Genomic DNA, 23,176 nt, shown 5'->3' on the forward strand with positions numbered 1-23,176 from the left:
TCTAGTGAAACTATATTTTTATTCCGTCACATCTTATGTGCTTTGCTTGGAGCGTCTGTTTGTTTTTATTTTTGTTTTGTTTGAATAAGATCGGATCCTAGCATTCTTTGTTTGGGAGAGAGACACGCTCCGCTGTTTCGTATGAACACATGTGTTCTTAGCTTTATCTTTAATGTTCATTGCGAAAGTTGGACTATTTCATTCATTGCTATATGGTTGGAAACGGAAAATGCCGCATGTGGTAAATGGTATAATGTCTTGAATAATGTGATACTTGGCAATTGTTGTGCTCATATAGATCATGTTTAAGCTCTTGCATCATGTACCTTGTACCCATTAATGAATACCTACATAGAGCTTGTTAAAATTTGGTTTGCATGATTGATCTCTAGAGTCTAGATATTTTCTGGTTAAGGTGTTTGAACAACAAGGAGACAACGTAAAGTCTTATAATAGCTACAATATGTTCATATGTGAGCTTTGCTGCACCTTTTATACTTGAGTTTGCTTCAAACAACCTTGCTAGCCTAGCATTGTATTGAGAGGAATTCTTCTCGTGCATCCAAATCCTTGAGCCAAATACTATGCCATTTGTGTCCACCATACCTACCTACCACATGGTATTTCTCCGCCATTCCAAAGTACATTACTTGAGTGCTACCTTTAAATTTCCATTCTTTGCCTTTACAATATATAGCTCATGGGACAAATAGCTTTAAAAACTATTGTGGTGAAGAATATGTACTTATGTGTCTTATTTCTTAATAAGTTGCTTGTTGAGCGGTAACCATGTTTCCGGGGACGCCATCAACTTTTACCTTTGTTGAATATCATGTGAGTTGCTATGCATGTTCGTCTTGTCTGAAGTAAGGGCGATTTTCATGATCAAATGGTTTGAGTATGCATACTGTTAGAGAAGAACATTGGGCCGCTAATTAAAGCCATGAATCGTGGTGAAAGTTTCAGTTTGGACACAAAACTTCAATCTCTTATGAGAATATTACCTGTTGTTGAATGCTTAAGCATTAAAAGAGGAGTCCATTATTTGTTGTCTATGTTGTCCCGGTATGGGTGTCTAAGTTGAGAATGATCAAAAGCGAGAAATCCAATGCGAACCTTCTCCTTAGACCCTTGTACAGGCGGCATAGAGGTACCCCTTTGTGACACTTGGTTGAAACATATGCCATGCAATGATAATCCGTGTTAATCCAAGCTAATTAGGACAAGGTGCGAGCACTATTAGTATACTATGCATGAGGCTTGCAACTTATAGGATATCTTATGCATAACACATATGCTTTATTACTACCGTTGACAAAATTGTTTCTTGTTTTCAAAATGAAAAGCTCTAGCACAAATATAGTAATCCATGCTTCCCTCTGCGAAGGGCCTATCTTCTACTTTATTGTTGAGTCAGTTTACCTACTTCTTTCTATCTTAGAAGCAAACACTTGTATCAACTGTGTGCATTGATTCTTACATGTTTACCTATTGCACTTGTTATATTACTTTGTGTTGACAATTATCCATGAGATATACATGTTGAAGTTGAAAGCAACCGCTGAAACTTATATCTTCCTTTGTGTTGCTTCAATGCCTTTACTTAGAATTTATTGCTTTATGAGTAACTCTTATGCAAGTCTTATTGATGCTTGTCTTGAAAGTATTATTCATGAAAAGTCTTTGCTATATGATTCATTTGTTTACTCATTATCTTCATCATTGCTTTGAATCGCTGCATTCATCTCATATGCTTACAATAGTATGATCAAGATTATGATAGCATGTCACTTCAGAAATTATCTTTGTTATCGTTTACCTACTCGAGGGCGAGTAGGAACTAAGCTTGGGGATGCTTGATACGTCCCAAACGTATCTATAATTTCTTATGTTCCATGCTACTTTTATGATGATACTCACATGTTTTATACACATTATATGTCATTATTATGCATTTTTTGGCACTAACCTATTGACGAGATGCCGAAGAGCCAGTTGCTGTTTTCTGCTGTTTTTGGTTTCAGAAATCCTAGTAAGGAAATATTCTCGGAATTGGACGAAATCAACGCCCAGGGGCCTATTTTTCCCCGAAGCTTCCAGAAGTCCGAAGAGGAAACGAAGTGGGGCCACGAGGTGGCCACACAAAAGGGCGGCGCGGCCCAAGCCCTGGCTGCGCCGGCCTAGCATGTGGGCCCCTCGTGACGCCCCCTGACCTACCCTTTCGCCTACGTATAGTCTTCGTCGCGAAACCCCCAGTACCGAGAGCCATGATACGGAAAACCTTCCAGAGACGCAGCCGCCGCCAATCCCATCTCGGGGGATTCAGGAGATCGTCTCCGGCACCCTACCGGAGAGGGGAATCATCTCCCGGAGGTCTCTTCATCGCCATGATCGCCTCCGGATCGATGTGTGAGTAGTCCACCCCTGGACTATGAGTCCATAGCAGTAGCTAGATGGTTGTCTTCTCCTCATTGTGCTATCATGTGAGATCTTGTGAGCTGCCTATCATGATCAAGATCATCTATTTGTAATGCTACATGTTGTGTTTGTTGGGATCCGATGAATATTGAATACTATGTCAAGTTGATTATCAATCTATCATATATGTTGTTTATGTTCTTGCATCCTCTCCGTTGCTAGTAGAGGCTCTGGCCAAGTTGATACTTGTGACTCCAAGAGGGAGTATTTATGCTCGATAGTGGGTTCATGCCTCCATTAAATCTAGGACGAGTGATGAGAAAGTTCTAAGGTTGTGGATGTGCTGTTGCCACTAGGGATAAAACATCGATGCTTTGTCTAAGGATATTTGTGTTGATTACATTACGCACCATACTTAATGCAATTGTCTCGTTGCTTGCAACTTAATACCGGAAGGGGTTCGGATGATAACCCGAAAGTGGACTTTTTAGGCATAGATGCATGCTTGGATAGCGGTCTATGTACTTTGTCGTAATGCCCTGATTAAATCTCATAGTACTCATCATGATATATGTATGTGCATTGTTATGCCTTCTTTATTTGTCAATTGCCCAACTGTAATTTGTTCACCCAACATCTGTTTATCTTATGGGAGAGACACCACTAGTGAACTGTGGACCCCGGTCCTATTCTTTACATCTGAAATACAATCTACTGCAATTGTTCTTTACTGTTCTTCGCAAACAATCAACATCTTCCACACAATACGTTTAATCCTTTGTTTTCAGCAAGCCGGTGAGATTGACAACCTCACTATTACGTTGGGGCAAAGTACTGTGATTGTGTTGTGCAGGTTCCACGTTGGCGCCGGAATCCCTGGTGTTGCGCTGCACTACACTCCGCCACCAACAACCTTCAACGTGCTTCTTGGCTCCTACTGGTTCGATAAACCTTGGTTTCTTACTGAGGGAAACTTGCTTCTATACGCATCATACCTTCCACTTGGGGTTCCCAACGGACGTGTGCTTTACGCGTATCATACACCCACTTCAAACCAATTGCTTTGTGACCAGCAGGCAACGTGGTCAAAGTCCATGTCTTATTGTCATGGATTGATGACAGCTCTTCTTCCATGGCACGTCTCCAGCTTGGCACACCATTTGCCTCATTGAAGTTGGTTGGTTCCTCGATTCCGAGAAGGCACAACCCGGAGTACTCGAGGTCTATAGGAACAGTTTCCCTGTAGATCGAGGAGACGTTGCGTAGACGTAGTGGTTCGCTCTCCGAGGACGCACCCGCTGACGCAGCTGCATCCGGCGTCCTTGGGGAGTTCGGCGCTGCCTGTACAGGCGTCGCCGGTGAGGCTTCACGGTCACCAACGTCCAACTCGGGATAGTGGTCTGCATAACCATCACCATCTTCGATCAGACCATCATCGATGCGAGTATCAAACACGTCAGTGTCATCAGCATCCTCCGTCTCTTGCAGATCATCCCCAAGCACCTCAACACCTGCATCAAGATGAGTAGAGAACTCAACAACAAACGGCTCACTTGTAGTGTTAGCACCCACGGGTTCGTTGCCCCATGCCCAAGCTCTTTCTTCCTCGAAAACCACATCTCGAGAGTGAGCACTTGTTTCATATCCAATGAAAACCATCTTCGTGCTGCGATCTTCTAGCTTGGTGAGGTGAGGTGTGGACTTCTTCACATGCCCAACACAGCCAAAAGTCCTAAGGTGTGCCACGTTTGGCTTCCTGCCATAGAAAGCCTCGTATGGAGTTTTTCCAGGCAAGCTTTTGGTTGGTGCCCTATTTAGGAGATAAACCGCTGTAGTGACCGCCCCTCCCCAAAATATATTAGGCATGTTCTTACTCTTGAGCAAACTGCGAGCCATTGCTACAACAGTCTGGTTCCTTCTCTCGACTACTCCGTTCTGCTGGGGTGAATAAGGAGCGGTGATAAATCTTTTTATCCCCTTTTCCTCGCAGTAGTCATAGAACTCCCTTGAAGTAAATTCTCCTCCTCGGTCAGTACGCAAAGAACACACATGCAGCCTCAGTTCCATCTCCGTGGCTGCCTTAACCTTCAGGAACGCCTCGAACGCTTCATCTTTGCTTCTTATCAAGACGATCCACATGAACCTTGAGAAGTCATCAACTAGAAGGAGAAAATATTTCTTTCCTGCATTTGTGGCTGGCGTGATTGGTCCACATAAGTCACCGTGTAGCAGCTCCAAGGGTGCAGCAGCACGGAAACTCGACACGGCCGGAAACGACGCCCTGTGTTGTTTTCCTACGAGACAACCATCACACACACGCTCGATGTGATCGATATGCGGCATACCGTTTACCATCTCCATGTCTGCTAGCTTCTTAAGGGCATGGAAATACACATGACCATACCTGGCGTGCCACAACCACGCATCTTCCGTTGATTTGGCCATCCAACACTCTGGCTTGGATTCTTCAATGTTGAGAATATATAGACGATTGCTAGAACGTCTCACCCTTGCAAGCACCTTTCTTGCTCTATCCCAGAGAGTCATGAAACCATCAACAACTAGCGTTTTGCAGCCATACTCATCTAGCTGCCCAATGCTTATGATGTTGCTCTTCAACCGTGGTATATAATACACCTCGGTGAGTATCCGGTGCTCGCCGTTTTGGCACTCGAACAAGACAGATCCTTTTCCACAGATTTCTACTATGGAGCCATCGCCAAATTTAACCGAGCCTGTGACCTTTGTATCTAGCTCGGCGAACTTCTCTCGGCAGCCGGTCATGTGGTTACTCGCGCCTGTGTCAAGATACCAAGCAATATTCTGGCCACCTTTAAATTTTGGGATCACCTTCCTCTCGTTCAAGAACACCCTATATTTCGTATCTGGAGCATCTAGTGTTAAAGTACACTTTTCCATCAGCAACAGATGCACGTCTTCATCATCTCCTTTCTTTACAAGATTTGCCTTCAACCTTCTATCCGGCTGCTTGCACTCCTTTGCAAAGTGACCAGTTTCATTGCAATTAAAACACTTCACCTTTGATTTGTCATAATCGCGTGGCCTTCTTTCGTCGATGAAACGATCACCTTTGCCCCGACCTGCACCTTGCGAACGATCTTGTCCGCGACCTTTTCCGCCATCGCGGCTGTCGAGCTTCTTGCTGCTGGAACCTTCAAACTTCTTCCGCTCTTTTGCAATTCGAGCTTCCAGATCAGCGTGAGAGTACAGCAGCTTCTCACCATTGTCCTTAGCCTCTTTCCTCCCCTTCTGATTCTCTTCGTGTGTCCGCAATCTACCGATAGCTTCCGGTACCGTCATCTTGGTTATGTCGCTGAACTGCTCAATCGTCCCGATAATATCTGTGAATTTATCGGTGACCGATGAAAACAACTTTTCGACGACCTCCGTATCCGTGACTTTCCCGTCGAGAGATTTAATCTCGCTCACTAAGTTTGTGATCTTCACGGAGTACTCGGCGATCGTCTCTCCTCGCGACATCTCCATCTTGTTAAGCTGACGTTTCAGCACCTGAGCACGTGCACGCTTCACCTTATCTTCGCCTACACGCATCTCCCTTATTGCTTCCCATGCTTCCCTCGCCGTATCATAATTTGCGAGAGTCATCACCATGGAGTCTGGAACAGACTGTGAGAGAGCAACCATGGCGCCCTCGTCAACCTCGTCGTCGACCTCATCGGCGCCTTCTATGGCCTTCCACACACGGAGGTTCCTGAGAATAAACTTCATCTTTGTGGCCCAAACCACATAGTTTGTGTCGGTCAGCATTGGATACTGAATCGACACTGAACTTGATCTTGACATCATCATGAGAGGCTTGGTGCTAGCTTCCGCCGCCACCATCGCCTTCTTCGACGCCGCCGCCTTCTTAGATTCCTCGTCGTCGCTTGACGTCATCTTCTCTCGTTCGACTAGCGCTTCTAACTCGCCCAGGCTCTGATACCACTTGTTGGTTTCTACCCTTGAATCTTTACGAGCTGAAAAACTAGATCAAAACAAGAACTCAAGAAACTTCACGTCAGAGGAAAAACGATTTTGGTGGTGCACAATGATCGCACCTTTTCCTGGTTCTTTCTTTACTTCTTATAGGCGTTTACAGATAGGACTCCACGCCCAACACGGAACGGCAAAACCGAACCCAACACGACGTGACCCGGTACACAGCTCGTACACGGTTTAGACTCTTCACAACCTTTCCTAAATCAAACGAAAATTTCCTAATCGTAAGACACTTAAACTTGAACGACAAGATTAATCATCAACAGGACTAGCTACGTAGATAGTGAGGAGTGGAGTGGCGACATCCACAAAAGTGAGCGCACTCGCGTGTCCGGCCACCACTCGTGCACGTACGGGCGCCGGCAGGACTGATAGAACTGCGCATGGGATTGCACAAGTCTCTGGCCGGTTAAAGCTGTGCATGCTTGCAAATCAAGAAGATCTTTAGCAAAATTCCGAAGGTAGGATCGCTAGTACCCAAGTCTGACACTGCGGTTCAGAAGAACAGAACAAAGCCAAGATCTAATTATGGCGACCGCCAAAGACAGATCTTCCCTTCGAATCCACGGCAAGCAGAGGAGATTCGGCCGATCGCGGCCGAAAGAGAACGAGATCGATCGCTTGACAATTGTGAAGAGCACACACTATAAGGAACTTTGAGTCGCCAATATGTGGGCAGCACAAGGTTTGGGTACCACAAATATTTTTGGATGTACACAGGGTACTTGACATCCATGAGCATGGATATATTTTCTCCAACTTGTCCGCCATTCAACACCATCCTGAAGTACGTCAGATAGTCTCATTCAGGCAGGACCCGGACAATTCACTAGGGTCTCGTGACTAGCAATCTAGACTCCCAAATTCATTTCTTGGAGCATCTACAGCGAGCCGATTCAAATCGACGACCCAAACGATTTGTTTTTGTCCGTTTACCCGTGGATAGGATGCATCGCACGGTCCGACTGGCGCGGCCACCGTGCCGGCGTGACCCATTCGGTCCGTGCTGGCTTTGCTAAGGCCTGGCCAAATAGCCATTGTTTTCCAAATAATAAGGTAATTTAAATTGTAGAAAAGTAAATATTGTTCAAATAAAAATAGTTCACAATCACACCACATAGTTTTACAAATAAGACAACCAAATCAAATATTGAAACAAACTATCCAGGTTGGTTTTCCACAAGGGTTCACATGTGCTCAACCAAATCAGCTTGAAGACGATTATGGATGGTTCGATCCCGGAATGAATTATGCATATGCAAGAAGTATTCCCAATAAGCTGCCCCTGCCCGTGGCTCAACTAACTCACCCTGGAATTCTCAGTCACCATCATAGATGTTGTTATCCCGCCCATCCTCAACGATCATGTTGTGCATGATGACATATGTTGTCATGACCTTCCACATCCTCTCGACGCTCCATGTTCTGGCAGGGTACCGAACAATTCCCCAACGTAATTGTAGCATGCCAAATGCGCGCTCTACATACTTGCAGGCCGCCTCTTGTTCCTTTGCAAACCTTTTGCATTTTTCATATTCAGGGTTACGGATTTGTCTTCACACAGGTTGCCCACGAAGGGTAAATGCCATCAGCTAGGTACCGTTTATCTCATAGAAAATTATAGGAGCATTTCCTTCTGCAAACCTAGAAAATAACGGGGAGTGATGTAGGACGTTGATATCATTGTTGGATCCTGCCATACCAAAGGAGTGCCAAATCTAGAAATCTTGCAACGCAATTGCCTCCAATGTTACCGTGTACCCCTCTTTATGCCCTTTGAATATTCCTTGCCAACCAAAAGGATAGTTATTCCACTTCCAATGCATGCAATCTATGCTTCCTACCATACCAGGAAACCCCCTCTTTTCGTTGATAGACAAGAGGTGGGCAGTGTCTTCGGTGGTCGGCTCTCTCAGATTAACTTTGTCAAACACCGCAATAACAGCGCTGCAAAATCTGTACATGGCCTCAATACATGTGAACTCGCTCGTGCGCAAGTACTCGTCAACAAGATCACCAAGTACTCCATATGCAAGCTAGTGAATGGCAACCATGTGTTTTTTGTACGAGGAGAAGCCAATCTTACCGACGCAATCGAGCTTGGAACTGAAGTAATCATCATATATCCTCACGCCATGAAGAATATCCAGAAACAAAACTTCATGGACATCTGATACCGGTGACGGAATGTCTTCACATCATAAATCGGATTGGTATGATGGAAATAGTCTCGCATAAGGCCGGCGTGTACACCGACTCGATCTCGGTTTTTATTGGCCTTACGCTTCACCGACGACCCACCTCTGCATTTCGGCAATAGAAAATGGTCGTGCGCCATGCTTGCAGCGGGGAGCAAGAGCTCAGTCTCACCGTTGGACGCCTTGTTCGACGATGATTCGATGACATTCTTGTAGAAAAAATTTGATTGCTTTTCATCTACACAGGACAATGATATTTGATCACTTCAACGTTTATGCCTACGCCGGTGCACCGGAAGAGAAGAAACTTTGGACGTGATGCATACCTTGAACTCATTGTGGCGATCGGACGAGCAGGTTGTGGGTGCACCGGAGAGCGAGCCGGCCAAGCTTTCCGCCCGCAGAAAAGTTGCTAATCCATCCAAAACGGATCTACTTTCCTGAAAACTCTTGCTGTTATTTGCCCCTAATTTGTGTGTTTTGAATGCAACTAACACAGACTAACGCTGTTTTCAGCAGAATTGCTCCGGTGTCTCTTTTTTGTGCAGAAATCTAACTTTCAGGAAAATTCCCGGAAAATATCGCAAAGTTCATATTTCACCCGAAAACTCACGGAGCCAGAAGACGAGAAGGAGGGGGCCACGAGGGGCCCACACCTTCCCTAGGCGTGGGCTAGGCTTGGCCGTGCCTAGGGGTGGTCTGGCCGCCTCGGCCACACCCTCGGCCTCTCCTCCCAACTATATTAACCTCCTAACCTGAAAACAGAGGGGGGTTCGACGTTTTTCCAGAATGATTTCCGCTGCTCCGCCGCCACCAGAAACCCCAATCCGGGGACCAGAAACTCCGTTCTGGCACCCTCCCGGGACGGGGAATTAGAGGAGATCATCGACATCGCCATCACATACGCCTCTCCATCAACCATCCATTATCCCCACATCCATGTGTGAGTAATTCCCCACTGTGGACTGTAGGGGATGGTAGGGATTGGATGAGATTGTTCATGTAATAGCTATAAGATTGTTATGGGCATAGTGCCTAGTATCCGTTGTTAATATTTTTGACATTGTTGCAACTTGTTATGCTTAATGCTTGTCACTTTAGACCCGAGTGCCATGATCTCAGATCTGAACATGTTATTGATTCATGAGGATAATTAATGTTTTTGATCATACCTGCAAGTTGTATACACATATCGTTGTCCGGAACCCGAGGCTATGGGATAACGGGAGGGGATGGCTATGTTGTGAGGATCACGTGTGTTCACGGAGTGTTAATGCTTTGCTCCGGTACTCTATTAAAAGGAGTAACTTAATTACCAGTAGGTTTCCCTTGAGGCCCCGCTGCAACGGGCTGGTAGGACAAAAGATGTCGTGCAATTTTCTCATTGCAAGCACCCACGACTAAATAGGAACACACGCCTATGGTTTTTTTATACTATGATGCTTTTATCATTATTACTTGCAATTCCCACGTCTTGTTTATTATATGAACTATCTCATTCATGCAGCACCCGTTCATCCATCCATGTGCCTAAAGTATTTTAATCATGCTATCTACAGCAATCATCGCTACTGCTGTTTTTATTTAATTAATGATGTTACCTCACTACTACCACTGCTATAAAATTGTTACTACTGATAAACTGTTGCGAGTAAGTCTATTTCTAGGTGCAGGTGAATTGATAACTCATCTGTTAAATCTTATAAATATTATTTGGCTTCCCTTGTGTTGAATCACTAAATTTGGGTTTTACTCCGCCCGGTGGGGTGGAGGACAGTGCGCAGACAACTCCGACTACGTGCGATGGGATGGGGAGTAGTCGACGATCCCGGGGGAGGCAGCCGCCTGCCAGACAAGATGCGTTGATGGCGTAGTCTGCCTGGCAACCTCCATCTACCAACGGCAACCGAGATCATAGACGACGGCGCTGCGTGGGGGTGGCTGCGGAGAAGGCGGGCAAGGGTTTGGGCAGAGGAGAAGATGGCTTCGTCCCACTAGCAGGAGGTACTGGGGAGGCCAAAGGGAGGACAAGGGAGGACACACTCGTTGTCCGGCCCGTCGCATCGGCGGCCCAAATTTAGGGCGTGGATGGGTCGGTCCGCCGAATCGGTCCGTTTGCGTCGCCCCGCTAGAGCGTGCGCGGGCTGTCCGTCCGTCCGCGTGGACCGAAACAGACACGCTAGGACCGGATGGGTCGACCCGCTGGATATGCCCTTATGCATTAGTCGGGTTGTGAGGTCGAGTAATATAAATTTACTTTTCTTAAACAATGTTTTAATTTTTTTTCCTTTTTTCAACAAATAACTAAGTCTTTCATTAGAAAAAAGAATTACCTGGTTAATAAGAAAACCTGAAAAGATATTTCTTTTTTATAAAAGAGACTTTATTACTGAAAATATTTAAGCATTAGACCGGCATCTGCATAGGTAGGATGCATACAACGGTTTCTCAACCAAAGTGTGAATACAAACAAACAAGGCACGATACACAAAATCAACATGAAACTTTATTGGATCCTAACGTGTTGGAGATTGAATCCTGAGATTATGTTGCCACCCATGTTGAATAATTAAGTTTTTTGTTGTGTTCTTCAGCCGTGTAGACACCTCCATAAATTGGTCGCGGTTCTCCATATGCAAAAGAGACGACCATGAACGGATAAAAGTGAAGCACCGATGGATAATCTGCATAAGAGATGAATTTTTATCATTAAAAACTTATCATTTCTACATAGTCAAAACGACCAGATAACGACAAATGCTCCGACCCTAATAAGTATTTTAAACCTATGATCCGCCTCATTCAGCCAATTGCCAAAAATATTAGTAACGCTACATGGCGGTATAAGGTAGAACCTATTTAGATGATTGCCCATATAGATCTTGTAAAATCGCATTGGAAGAATAAGTTTTTTATTCTCTGATCCTCATGCAAAAGACAGACTTTTTTACTTACCTACCATTTGTGCTTTACAAGGTTCACTTCAGTGAGAATAACCCCTGAACGAACGTACCATGCGAAAACATTCGTCTTCAAATGTGTATTCATCTTCCAAATTTGTCCTCCAAGAACCATTTGTCCTCCAAAAACCTTATCTCAGGTCCATACTTAATATATGAAGAACCATATGGGAAGAACTGCTTCCTCGTCATCATAAGGCTAGCCCAAAAATGTGAATTTTTAGGTTTCCAATAAACTTAAAATAAGTCACGTGAGCCAACATATTTTCTCCTCAGCATGGTTTGTCAAACCCCATCTTCGGTGACCAGCTTGAGAAACCATTTACCAAATAGGACGGTGTTCTTAACCTCAAGGTCGTGAACACCGAGCCCTCCTTGATCTTTTGGGAACAATGCTTCATTTAGTAAGTCGGTATTTCTCTTTCTCACTATCTCCTTGCCAAAAAAATCTTGGAGCGGAAATAATCCTATCGATGCAAAACTCATTTGGGTACTTGGAAGAAGGATATCATATACAATATCATATTTGTTAGTACTAAATTGATGGAACTAATCTTCCACCTAGAGATAATAATTTGCCTTTCCAACTACTCAGACGCTTTGGCAGCCTGACATGTTTCCGTTAATCATTTGTGAGCCTACGAAAATGAATGGGAATTCCTAAATAGATAATTGGAAAATGACCCAGCCCATAGCTGAAAAGTTTGGCATATAGGTTAGCATCTTCTTGGCCTCATCGAAACAAAACAATACATTTTACTAAAAATTAATCGTTAGATCCCATAGTTGATCGAAGGCTGATAAAATTAATTTCATATTTCATGTTTTCTCAAGGTTATGTACAATAAAGAGAATCGTATCATGGTGTACTAAAGAATATATAGTCCATCTTCAAAGCTGAGAAACCACCCCTTCAATTTGACCATCAGCCTTTGCGCGCTCAATAGTTATGTCAAGCATATCAGCCACTATGTTAAATAGTATGTGTGATAATTGGTGTTTTGGAACATGGGAGCATATGCTCCCTATATTTTAAAATGCATCCTACACATATTTGAAATTTCAAAAAAATTGAAACAAAAAATTCGCACACACATCTTCATGTGCTACGCGCTCACAAAGTCGTTTCATAAAAAATAAACTTATCATGTGACGTGTGTAAAAAAGATAAAATTCAGTGCTTAAAACAATGCTTTTCACACGATAAGTTTTATCTTTTTTACATAGGTCACAAAAAATATTATTTTTTCGTGAAACTTGACGCACACACATATATTATGGAGATGTACATGTAGAATTTTTTGTCAAATTTTTTCCACAATTTGAAATATGTTTTGTTGGTAGAGGGAGCATACGCACCTGGGAGCCGAATTGAATTTCCGTGATAATGAATCGTCTTTTCTTTAAAACTTTTTTTTGTTTGAAAGTATCTACCAACGTTATCATTGACTTTAGTAACTATAATTCCTCCAATTTTTTTTTAATTATATGGTTTTCCTTCGTTGCTTTCAACCGTGGATTTCCGTCCTCGGAGATATGATAGTAATGAATCCACTTGTCGCAAAATTATACTTGTGTGTTACGCATTTAATACTTTGGTTTTGATTTACAACTAGATGGTTCAAAAGGGATTTGCTAGTTTTCAGTCAAGTTCTAGACCATTTGATTTGCACAATTTTTTTGATAAAGGGAATATATTAATATCAGAAGATACCAATTACATTCAGCCTCTGCAATAACGTCCCACCCTAGTGGTAGTACGGATGCACACAGCCAAAAAAGAGTAAAGAAAACTAAGAAATAAAAGTCCCGCTATAGCCTTCTAGACCTAGCAACAGCAATACAGCCACCACCGTGACAACACCTGAAGTACAGACTCTCCAAAAGCGACGCCTCCAAGAAGGGAACAGTGCACCAGCTCCGTTGTCGCCCAACCAAAGGTCTTAGGTTTTCACCCTGAAGATAGTCCCCACTCTCAAAACAATGCCTCCAACAAGATCATTGCCAGGCACAACCAGTTAACGCCAGACCTTGGGTTTTCATCCTGAGAGGTAAGACTCTGAACTTCCCCCGTGTTGTCGCCCCCACATGCATACCACTGCTGCAGAGCCCAGAACACCAAGCAGATCCCTCAGCATCACGGAGACTCAAACCTCCATTAGCCAGTCCACCAATCTGGCTTTCATGATATTCCTTCTTCTGACTTCACCATGAACCAAAAAGTCAGCAGATGTTAACACAGAATAGAGCTTCACGCCACTCCCTCCAGAACCAAACGGTCAAAATAAAAACATGGGTGCGCGCGGCCGGATACCACCCGATCCAGCAAACTCCAGGCAAAAGATGCACTGTTTCATTCGCAAGTGGAGCTTTCCGGAACTCATCTCTCCAGCCAGATCAAAGCAACCTGACCTCGGGAAGATCTTCATCCTCGCATGCGAGAAACCCGAGGACCGCCACCAAAAATAAAGCAAGATCAGTAGCCCCCACGCCGCCAATCCCTCCTACCGGATCACCAAGGAAGAGGACAGCGGCACGGATCATGCGTACCACCGCCGAACCGTTACCGGGGATGGAGGCCGCCACCGCTCCACCGAATCCTCCATGGCTACCGACGGAGAACCTCAGGCCCCGGCCAAGTAGCCGTGTCGCCCAGCTTCCTCCACCGGCGCTTCATCACCTCCCATGGAACGCCACCGCGGAAGCCCTCTCCTCCCCTTCGTCGTTCGACGGAAGGGGCGTCGCCACCGCCACCGGGGCCGGAGCCGGGACCAAGGCCGGGCTGGCGGCAGCGACGGCTGAGGGGCAGCGATCCGGGGGCGGCTGCTCGGGGTGGGGCGGGTGGATCCTCCGCCGCCGCCCGGGAGGGGGGCGGGAGAGGAGGAGGAGGCGGCTAGGTTAGGAGGAGGAGGAGGCGGCTAGGTTAGAAGGATTTGATTTGCATCATGATTTGTACTAGTCATTCTCAGTCAGATGATGTCATAAAAAGAGATTTGATGATGATATCATCTGACTGAGAATGAAATTAATTCTTAGTCGACTGAAAAATAGTCACACCCGGTCTAGAAACGCATTTTGATCCCTACCAACACCTTTCAGCTCTTGCCGCCAAAAAGAAATAGCTGCCTCGAGAAACTTTTTTTTTAGCGAACCCTGGAAAAACTTTCGAAATGGCCGGGAATCGAAATCTAATCCGTCCAGCTATGTTAGCTGGTTATGTGCTTCCCAGATCGCACGTCTGCGGAACTAATAGGAATTTTGCTGCATGTTTCCACAACAGATCAATCGCTTTACTAAAGCAAGCAGAATGCTGCGATTCTCTCCGGATAAGATCGTTCCTCTTATGAACAAGCCCGGCAGCTTCGTCGATCTGTATTATTACCTATGTATGTTTTCGGTTTTTTTATACCTTGTTGAAGCCGAGTGCGGTACTGATGTGTTTCAGGTGCAGCTGCAGAGGGATCATCCACAGACGATCTGTGTGCACGATCGGAGCTGACAGCAGCAGCATCGGGATCTGAGGAAGATTCGGTGGCAGCCGATTCGGGCGCGCCACGCGACGAGAGAGAGGGCGAGTGGGCCCCAGGCGAGGGCGTTCTCCCGCCCAGGCCATCGGAGGACGCGCCAGTGCTGGCGCGAGGCGGGACGCGGTCCCCAGCGGTGTCGGCCACCACAGAAGAAGGACGCGACGTGGCGCTCGTTGTGCGGTCAGGCGCTGAAGACGAGGATGATTCGCTGCCAAGAGAAGGTTCGGTGGCAGCAGAATCAGCATGGGGATCTGCGCCAGGATAATTTTGTTGTGTGTCCATATCTGCACCATTTGAGCTCGAATTTTCACCAGTTTCAGCAGAATTCGAGGAGGAATCGTCAGGAGTATCATCCTCAACCTGTACAGGGTCAGTAATAGGAACAATATGCATATGATCATTAACATGTATACTCTCATTGTGTGATGGTGTGGGGGCTAGGAGATTGTCAGGTAGAAGCAGAATTTCCTTTCGAAGTTGAGCACCAGCATTCGGATGCAAGGACTGAAACGGGTAAATGTTTTCATCAAAAACTACATCACGAGAAATATAGATGCGGCCAGTGGAAACATCTAGGCACTTGACTCCCTTGTGAATGGGACTATACCCAAGGAAAACACACCGTTTTGAACGAAAAGAGAGTTTGCGTTGATTATATGGTCGAAGGTTAGGCCAACAAGCACAACCAAAAGTGCGAAGAGCATCATAATTCGGTTTGATTTTGAGGAGTTTCTCCACCGGGGACTCTAGATTGAGAACTTTAGTGGGTAGAAGATTGATAAGGAAAGTAGAAGTAAGAAAAGCTTCATCCCAGAACTTAAGTGGCATATGAGCATTGGCAAGAAGTGCAAGACCAACCTCAACAATGTGTCTATGTTTTCTTTCAGCGGAGCCATTTTGCTGATGAGCATGTGGACAAGATACATGGTGTGTGATACCAATTTTCTGAAAGAAACCATGGAGTTTTTCATACTCACCACCCCAATCAGTTTGCATGGTGATAATTTTGCAACTAAACTTTCTCTCAACAAGTTGCTGAAAATTAAGAAAAACTTGGAAGACATCACTTTTCTTCTTGATTAAATAGATCCACGTGAATTTGCTATAATCATCAATAAAGCTTACATAATATGTATGTTTGCCAACAGAGGCTGGGGCAGGACCCCATACATCAGAAAAAACTTGTTCCAAAGGAACAGTGGACACACTAGTAGAGGTGGGATAGGGCAACTGATGACTTTTTGCTTGTTGACAAGGATCACACACATATGGATTTATTTCTGGAGAATACGATAAATTGTTCTTCCTAAGCACTTGTTGAACGATGAATGAAGATGGATGTCCTAAGCGGCGATGCCAGGTGAATGAAGATGGCTTGATGGTGATGAAAGCATGCTTGTTGGGGCCGGCGGCAATGGGCACAAGTGGGTATAGGCCGCCATGACACGGTCCTCTAAACAGAATTGTCTTGGTGGCCTGATCCTTGATCAAAAAGAAAAAAGGATGAATTTCAACAAAGGCATTGTTATCAAGGGCAATTTTATGTGCGGATAAGAGATTTTTAGTGGCACTAGGGACATGTAAGATATTTCGTAATTGAAGTGAACTATGAGGAGTATGCAATGTTGAGTGACCAATATGCTGTATTGTCATACCTGTGCCACTAGCATTGTGGACTTGATCATGACCCTTGTAGTTGTCCTGAGTGTGAAGCTTGTTCAGCTGCCCAGTGATGTGGCCAGTAGCACCAGTATCCATGTACCAGTTTGTATCAACTCCATAGGCTCCTTTTTCATTGCGGCGGTCATCCTCATCATCATCACGATCAGAATAGCGCCACCAACACTCATTTGCTGGATGACCATACTTAGTGCAGATTTGGCAGGTTGTGTCGACAAAGCGCGTAGGGGTTCTTCCTCGGCCACGGCCTCCCTTCGGTGCACCACGGTCATCACGACCACGGCCACCTCCACCATCACGGCGTTGTCCATCATCACGCCTGTACTGGCCACCTCCACGGTCATCACGTCTATACCCACGATCGTCACGGCGATCACGATACTGTCCACGGTCATCGCGACGGTCGTCGCGACGGTAATCGTCACGTCGACCACGGTAGCCACCTCCATCGCGGTAGCCTCCCTCATCGCGATACCCGCCTCCATCACGGCGGAAATCATCAGGACGAGGCCTCTGTGCTGTGTCTCGAGCAGCGATGTTGGCAGAACTCTGGAATACTGGAGCAACCTGAGACGCTTCAGCTAGTATCCCTTCTCTATCATCAAAAGCTTGAAGTTGCGAGCACATATCTGTAAGAGTAGTATTTGGGACAGCATTCATAGATGCAACAAACGGAGTATATGGTCCCTGAAGTCCTCCTAGGATGTAGCCCTTCAGCTCGTCATCGTCCACGGTCTTGCCCGCGGCTGCCAGTTCGGAAGCAAAACCGCGCATCTTAGAGATGAATTGTGCCACTGTCAGATCATTCTTCTTGGTGTTTGCCAGTGCTCCTCTTAGCATGTTCACACGGGAGCGAGATTGCGAGATAAACAGACCTTCAATAGTAGACCAGACTTGATGGGCATGCTCAAGGCTGATTACCTGAGAGAGAAGATCTTGATCGAGCCCCTTGACAAGGAAGCTCAGCACAGCCTGATCACGGGCAAGCCAGACGCCATATGCAGAGTTGGGAACAGCAGTTTTCTTGTTGTTGGTGTCTTCCACTTCGAGGGTTTTTGGCGGAGCTTCATCAGATCCATCAAGCAGCTCCATCACCTGGGCCCCACGAAGGGCCGGAAGAACTTGCGCTTTCCAGAACAGATGGTTCTGCCTGGTTAGCTTCTCCGTCGGGGGCGCACCAAGAGCGGCCGTGAGGTTGGCAGCAGCTGATGCGGACGAGGAAGAGGCCATCGGGTGTTAATCTGGTGTTGTGGATCCCACGACGTCGAGAAGCGGCGGCTGGGCAGATTTGATCTAGGTTCTTGGGTCTTGATCTAGGGTTTTTTTGGTTTTGGTGTCTTGGTTTGTTTGGTGTAGATTTGTTTTGGCTTTGGTTTTGATTTGATCTCCGACGGCGTGAGGCAGCCGGAGAGGAGTTTGGTTGTTTTGTGTTTTGGTTTTGCACGGGGAGAAGATCCTTCACCGGCCGATCGGCGGCGGCGGGGCGGCTGCGACGCTAGACGTCCAGGGTAGGAGAAGGCAGCTCTGATACCATGTCAAACGTTTTAGGGTTGAACCGTACCCTCTTCCTGGATCGGATTGCATGTTATATAGGTGTAGAAAAGCCCTACACGTGGCAGTACAGGAGGATACAAATACCAGGTAGAGTACTACTCTATACCAGTATTTGTACATAGAACTACAAGGTTTAACACGGTGAATGTTGGTATTTACCGAAAAACAAGGTTTGAGTAAGATTTTGTTAAATCCCAGCTGTACAAAAAGGTGTATGTTGCACTTTTCTGAATTCATTAAGACCTTTAATTTTTATTATATTGATACATACCAAAGCTAATTTCCTGTTTAGCAAACCACTCTAATTCGACTGGGTGCTACAAAAGGGGTGTGTGTGGGGAGGAGGATGGTACCAATGTCGCTGGATTTGGCTCCGGCGAGGCTCTCACCAGTTTAATTCGTCGGCGTCGAGATTGGGGATGATAAGTTTGGTGATGGTGGATGTTAGTGTTTTTTTTGGAAATTTTGATGTTGCAAAGGGTGTTTCAAAATGCTAAAGATGATTGTTCGTTTTAGTTGTGTGTTCACAAGTAATATGGTACAAGGATTTGTATTATACGAGGGATGTATCCGGTGCTACGACACGTGTCTGTGTGATGTTGGATGCGTCATGCGCATATGTTGGATGCCTTGGTCTTTTTTGTTACAAACGGGATAAGTTTTTATTGTTTGGTACTATCAGATGGGGATTTTTCTTTTGCATATGCCATTGCTGATTTTGGCAAGACGAGTATGTTTTAATATCGCAAAAGTTTGATCAACATTAGAGATCAATTGAAAAATGTTGCAAGCAATATTACACACACACTAAAAGTTGTTGCGCTCAGGAGGGGGTGGGGTGGGGTGGGGGGGGGGGCTGTTGCAAAGATCGGGCAATGTAGGAGGTACTCAATTCTCCCCGAGAATCCTAGCATCGGCCACTTCTTTTACATTGCTTTTCATTTTTTTTCACAAGCACAACTAGCCATACTTACATCACACCCCGATACCCAATTTGCGATCACCCCAGGAATAATACATTTACAAATAGATGATCCAAAGAAATATATTCGATCCCTAGCAACCTTCGTTGCAGGTTACCTACAAGCACGTGAGATTCCGGGACTGTAATCTAGGTAATTATACTATGCTTTCGGTTCGGTGCCTGTTGGAAAAACTTTGCCATGCAATCAAGAATCTCAAAATACCCGTCCTCCTGCGCGCCAGCCAGTGTCCTTCCGAAACCACGCACACAACCTTAATAAAAAAGGAACTTCAACGCCCCCTTTCTCTACAACAGATCGCTTTACAAAAGTAGAATGCCGTTGGCGATTCCCTCCGGATAAGAAGATTGTTCCTCTTGAACACGCCTGGCTGCTTCGTCTATTGTTTCTGTTTGTGTGGGCATGTAGTTCCTGATTATAGACAGTTAGTGCACGAATAGTTTTACAGTATATATAGTCTCCTGTTAACATCTCGATTGGAAGAAATGCAGCTTCTGAATGGTCGATAAATAAATAAATAAGAAAAACAGATTTCAAGAAAGCAAGCCAAATGAGGCGTAGCGAGATATCCAATATTTTTTAGCAGTCTCATCATCTTATCCTTGCACCTACCAGCGCGCCGAACTTGCTGGCAAACTAGATCGTAAGAAATTCTATACTAGTCCGATATCATCGATCCCTCCTCCGTGAAAGCTGGAGGATCCATAGACGGCCAAGGATAGAATAGCAGTGCACTACTACGCTAAGGGAGGTGGCGTTTTGGCTCATAGGAGCAAATGCTCCTATTATACAAAATAATTAAAAATTGATTTTAAAAACGTTAAAAAAATTGACATAACGTTTTTGGTGTACATTGTGATATTCTATGTTCGTACGCAAGTTTCCGTGGGAAAAAACATTTTATGTGGTGTGTACAAAAAACACAAAAAAATGTGATGTACGTAGTTGTCCTACAGTATCAAAAGTTATTTTTTTTACAGGAGCCACATAATTTTTTTTCTTTTTTAAAAAATTGTGTACCAACATAAAATGTCTAGATGTACATGTAAAAATTTAGTTAGAATTTTTTAACACTTCAAAATATCGATTCACACAATGAGAGCAAATGCTCCGAGTGTGCCGGAAGTGCATTTCCCTACGCTAAGCGCCTACTAAAAACAAGGTCACAGAGGAGATCGAGGGTGGGGCTGCTGCCCATAAGGCGCTCGCGTGCATTACGGCCGTTCCCCACGAGGCCTCTCGGGAATGGGTGTGGCAATGGATAGCTCTTAAAAAAAAGAACTGTAGAAAGTAGTAGCATGTTATCGTGCTCCACCGCAACCACCATGTCGCCCGTACAGTGCTGAAGGATGAAAATAATCCGTGGTAGGGCGACTAAGCTCCTAAAAAATAATGAAAAAACTCAAAAATCGTAATTTGTTTTTTTGAAAACTCCATATATTAAGCATGCAAGCCCGCCTCATTAAAAACCTTCCAGTCCCCTTCGGTACCCTGGAAGGAAAAGAGTGCGTCTGGTAACTTGCAGCTAAAGAAAGACAGAGTCAAGTTACATCGAGGGTGAGCAGCTCCTCCACGCAGGGAGGCCCAGCATCACGGAGAACACCATTGAAACCTGACTTGCCTAACTGAGCTAATACATGAGCTACACCATTACAGACTCGATCTATCTTAATAATAGAGATATTATTGAAAACACGGAGAAGATCACGAGCTTCCTGAAAGAGCGCCCAACCTCCCGAAGAGTCTCGCCCAGTGCCCAGAATTGTTTGCACCGCTTTGAGGCAATCCGACTCAACAACGCCCGGACCACCGCCAAAGGCCAGCAAATGCTTGATCCCTGATAAAATAGCCAACACCTCAGCTTCCTCTGCACTTGCACAGGATGAGACAGATTTCCATTCAGTAAGGATCACGCCACCACTATGATCGCGAATAACAATACCAAGCCCAGCCTTCTTAGATAAATCATCCCATCCTGCATCGACATTAGCCTTGAGAGATCCCTCCACAGGAGCTGTCCACGAGGGGAAACCAAGTGAACCCGCAGAACCATTTGGAATAGAAGATTTTGGGTGTCGAGTAGCCATGTAGGAGTTATGATAGCTGTTGATAAAGGTCGCCGATGCCACTATGGAGGCTTTTCCATCACCAAACACCACATTATTACGATGGTGCCAGACACGCCAGAGGAGGAACAGGAGTTTAGGTCTGTCCTCCCTCATCGTGTTGGACAGCAAGTAGAGAAGCCATTCTTTACCACTGACTTGGAAAACCTCCTCCGAGGGTAGCCGCCAGAATTTTCTTACTTCTTCACGTAGAGCTCGGGCCAGGGTGCATCTCACAAGTGCATGGTGGTCATCCTCTCTCTCCCGCCCACAGATAGTGCAAATAGGATCCGTCGAAGGTATGCGCCGATGCAAACCAGTGCGCACCGCCAAGGTTGACGTAGCAGCTTTCCAAGCGAAAACCCGAATTTTTTGGGGAACTTCCGCCTTCCAAACCAAGTCCCAGATACTGCGATCTCCACTAGCTTCGGAGCTCGACTGACCTTGCGCCAGAGCATCGATGGTTGGCTGCAGCCCAAGTCGGTATGCAGACCGAACGCTGAAAATACCATTGCTCTCTGCGCTCCAAGCAACAAAATCCTCGCTTGCTCTAACCGGGAGTTTTATCGATAAGATAGCCTCAGCATCCCTTGCAGCACAGCAGCCGCGGACTTCATTAACATCCCAAGTATTTGTGTTTGCATCAATAAGTTCAGAAACCCATTTCTTCCTGGAATTGTTCCGTCTACCCTCCACTTTCATCGCGCCAATCCTAGGTAACCAGTTATCACGGAATATTTTAACTTTCGATCCCGAACCAATTCTCCAGATGACGCCTCGTTTCAGAAGCTCAAGACCATGGACAACCCCCTGCCAAGACTGCGACTGATTTTGAATGAACGCTGTGTCCAGGAGATCACCCGAGGGAAAATAACGTGCTTTCAATAATCGAGCACATAAACTGTCCGGGTGCTGGATAATGCGCCACGCCTGCCTAGCAAGTAGTGCTTGGTTAAAGACACGGAGGTCCCTAAACCCCGCCCCGCCTTGAGCTTTGGGTCTGGCCATACGCTCCCAGGACATCCAATGCATTCTTCTTCTGTTCTCCTCATCACCCCACCAGAAATTCCGGATAATATGCGATAACTCCTCAATTAGACCCGAAGGGAATTTGAAAACTCCCATAGCATATGTTGAAATAGATTGAAGGACAGACTTTATGAGAATCTCTTTTGCACCCGAGGACATATATTCTCTGACCAATCACTAGCATGCTTCTGGAACTTCTCTTTAGTTGGCTTGAATTTGCCTTTCTTCATTCTCCCCTCAGGAACCGGGAGACCCAGGTATTTTTCCTCAAAGCAACTAGTCTCGTATTTAAGAATTCTTTTCAATTCATCCTGAACCTATAGTCTCCTGTTAACATCTCGATTGGAAGAAATGCAGCTTCTGAATGGTCGATAAATAAATAAATAAGAAAAACAGATTTCAAGAAAGCAAGCCAAATGAGGCGTAGCGAGATATCCAATATTTTTTAGCAGTCTCATCATCTTATCCTTGCACCTACCAGCGCGCCGAACTTGCTGGCAAACTAGATCGTAAGAAATTCTATACTAGTCCGATATCATCGATCCCTCCTCCGTGAAAGCTGGAGGATCCATAGACGGCCAAGGATAGAATAGCAGTGCACTACTACGCTAAGGGAGGTGGCGTTTTGGCTCATAGGAGCAAATGCTCCTATTATACAAAATAATTAAAAATTGATTTTAAAAACGTTAAAAAAATTGACAT

This window comes from Lolium rigidum, chromosome 2 (genome assembly GCF_022539505.1).
Source record: "Lolium rigidum isolate FL_2022 chromosome 2, APGP_CSIRO_Lrig_0.1, whole genome shotgun sequence".
NCBI classification, from domain to species: domain Eukaryota; kingdom Viridiplantae; phylum Streptophyta; class Magnoliopsida; order Poales; family Poaceae; genus Lolium; species Lolium rigidum.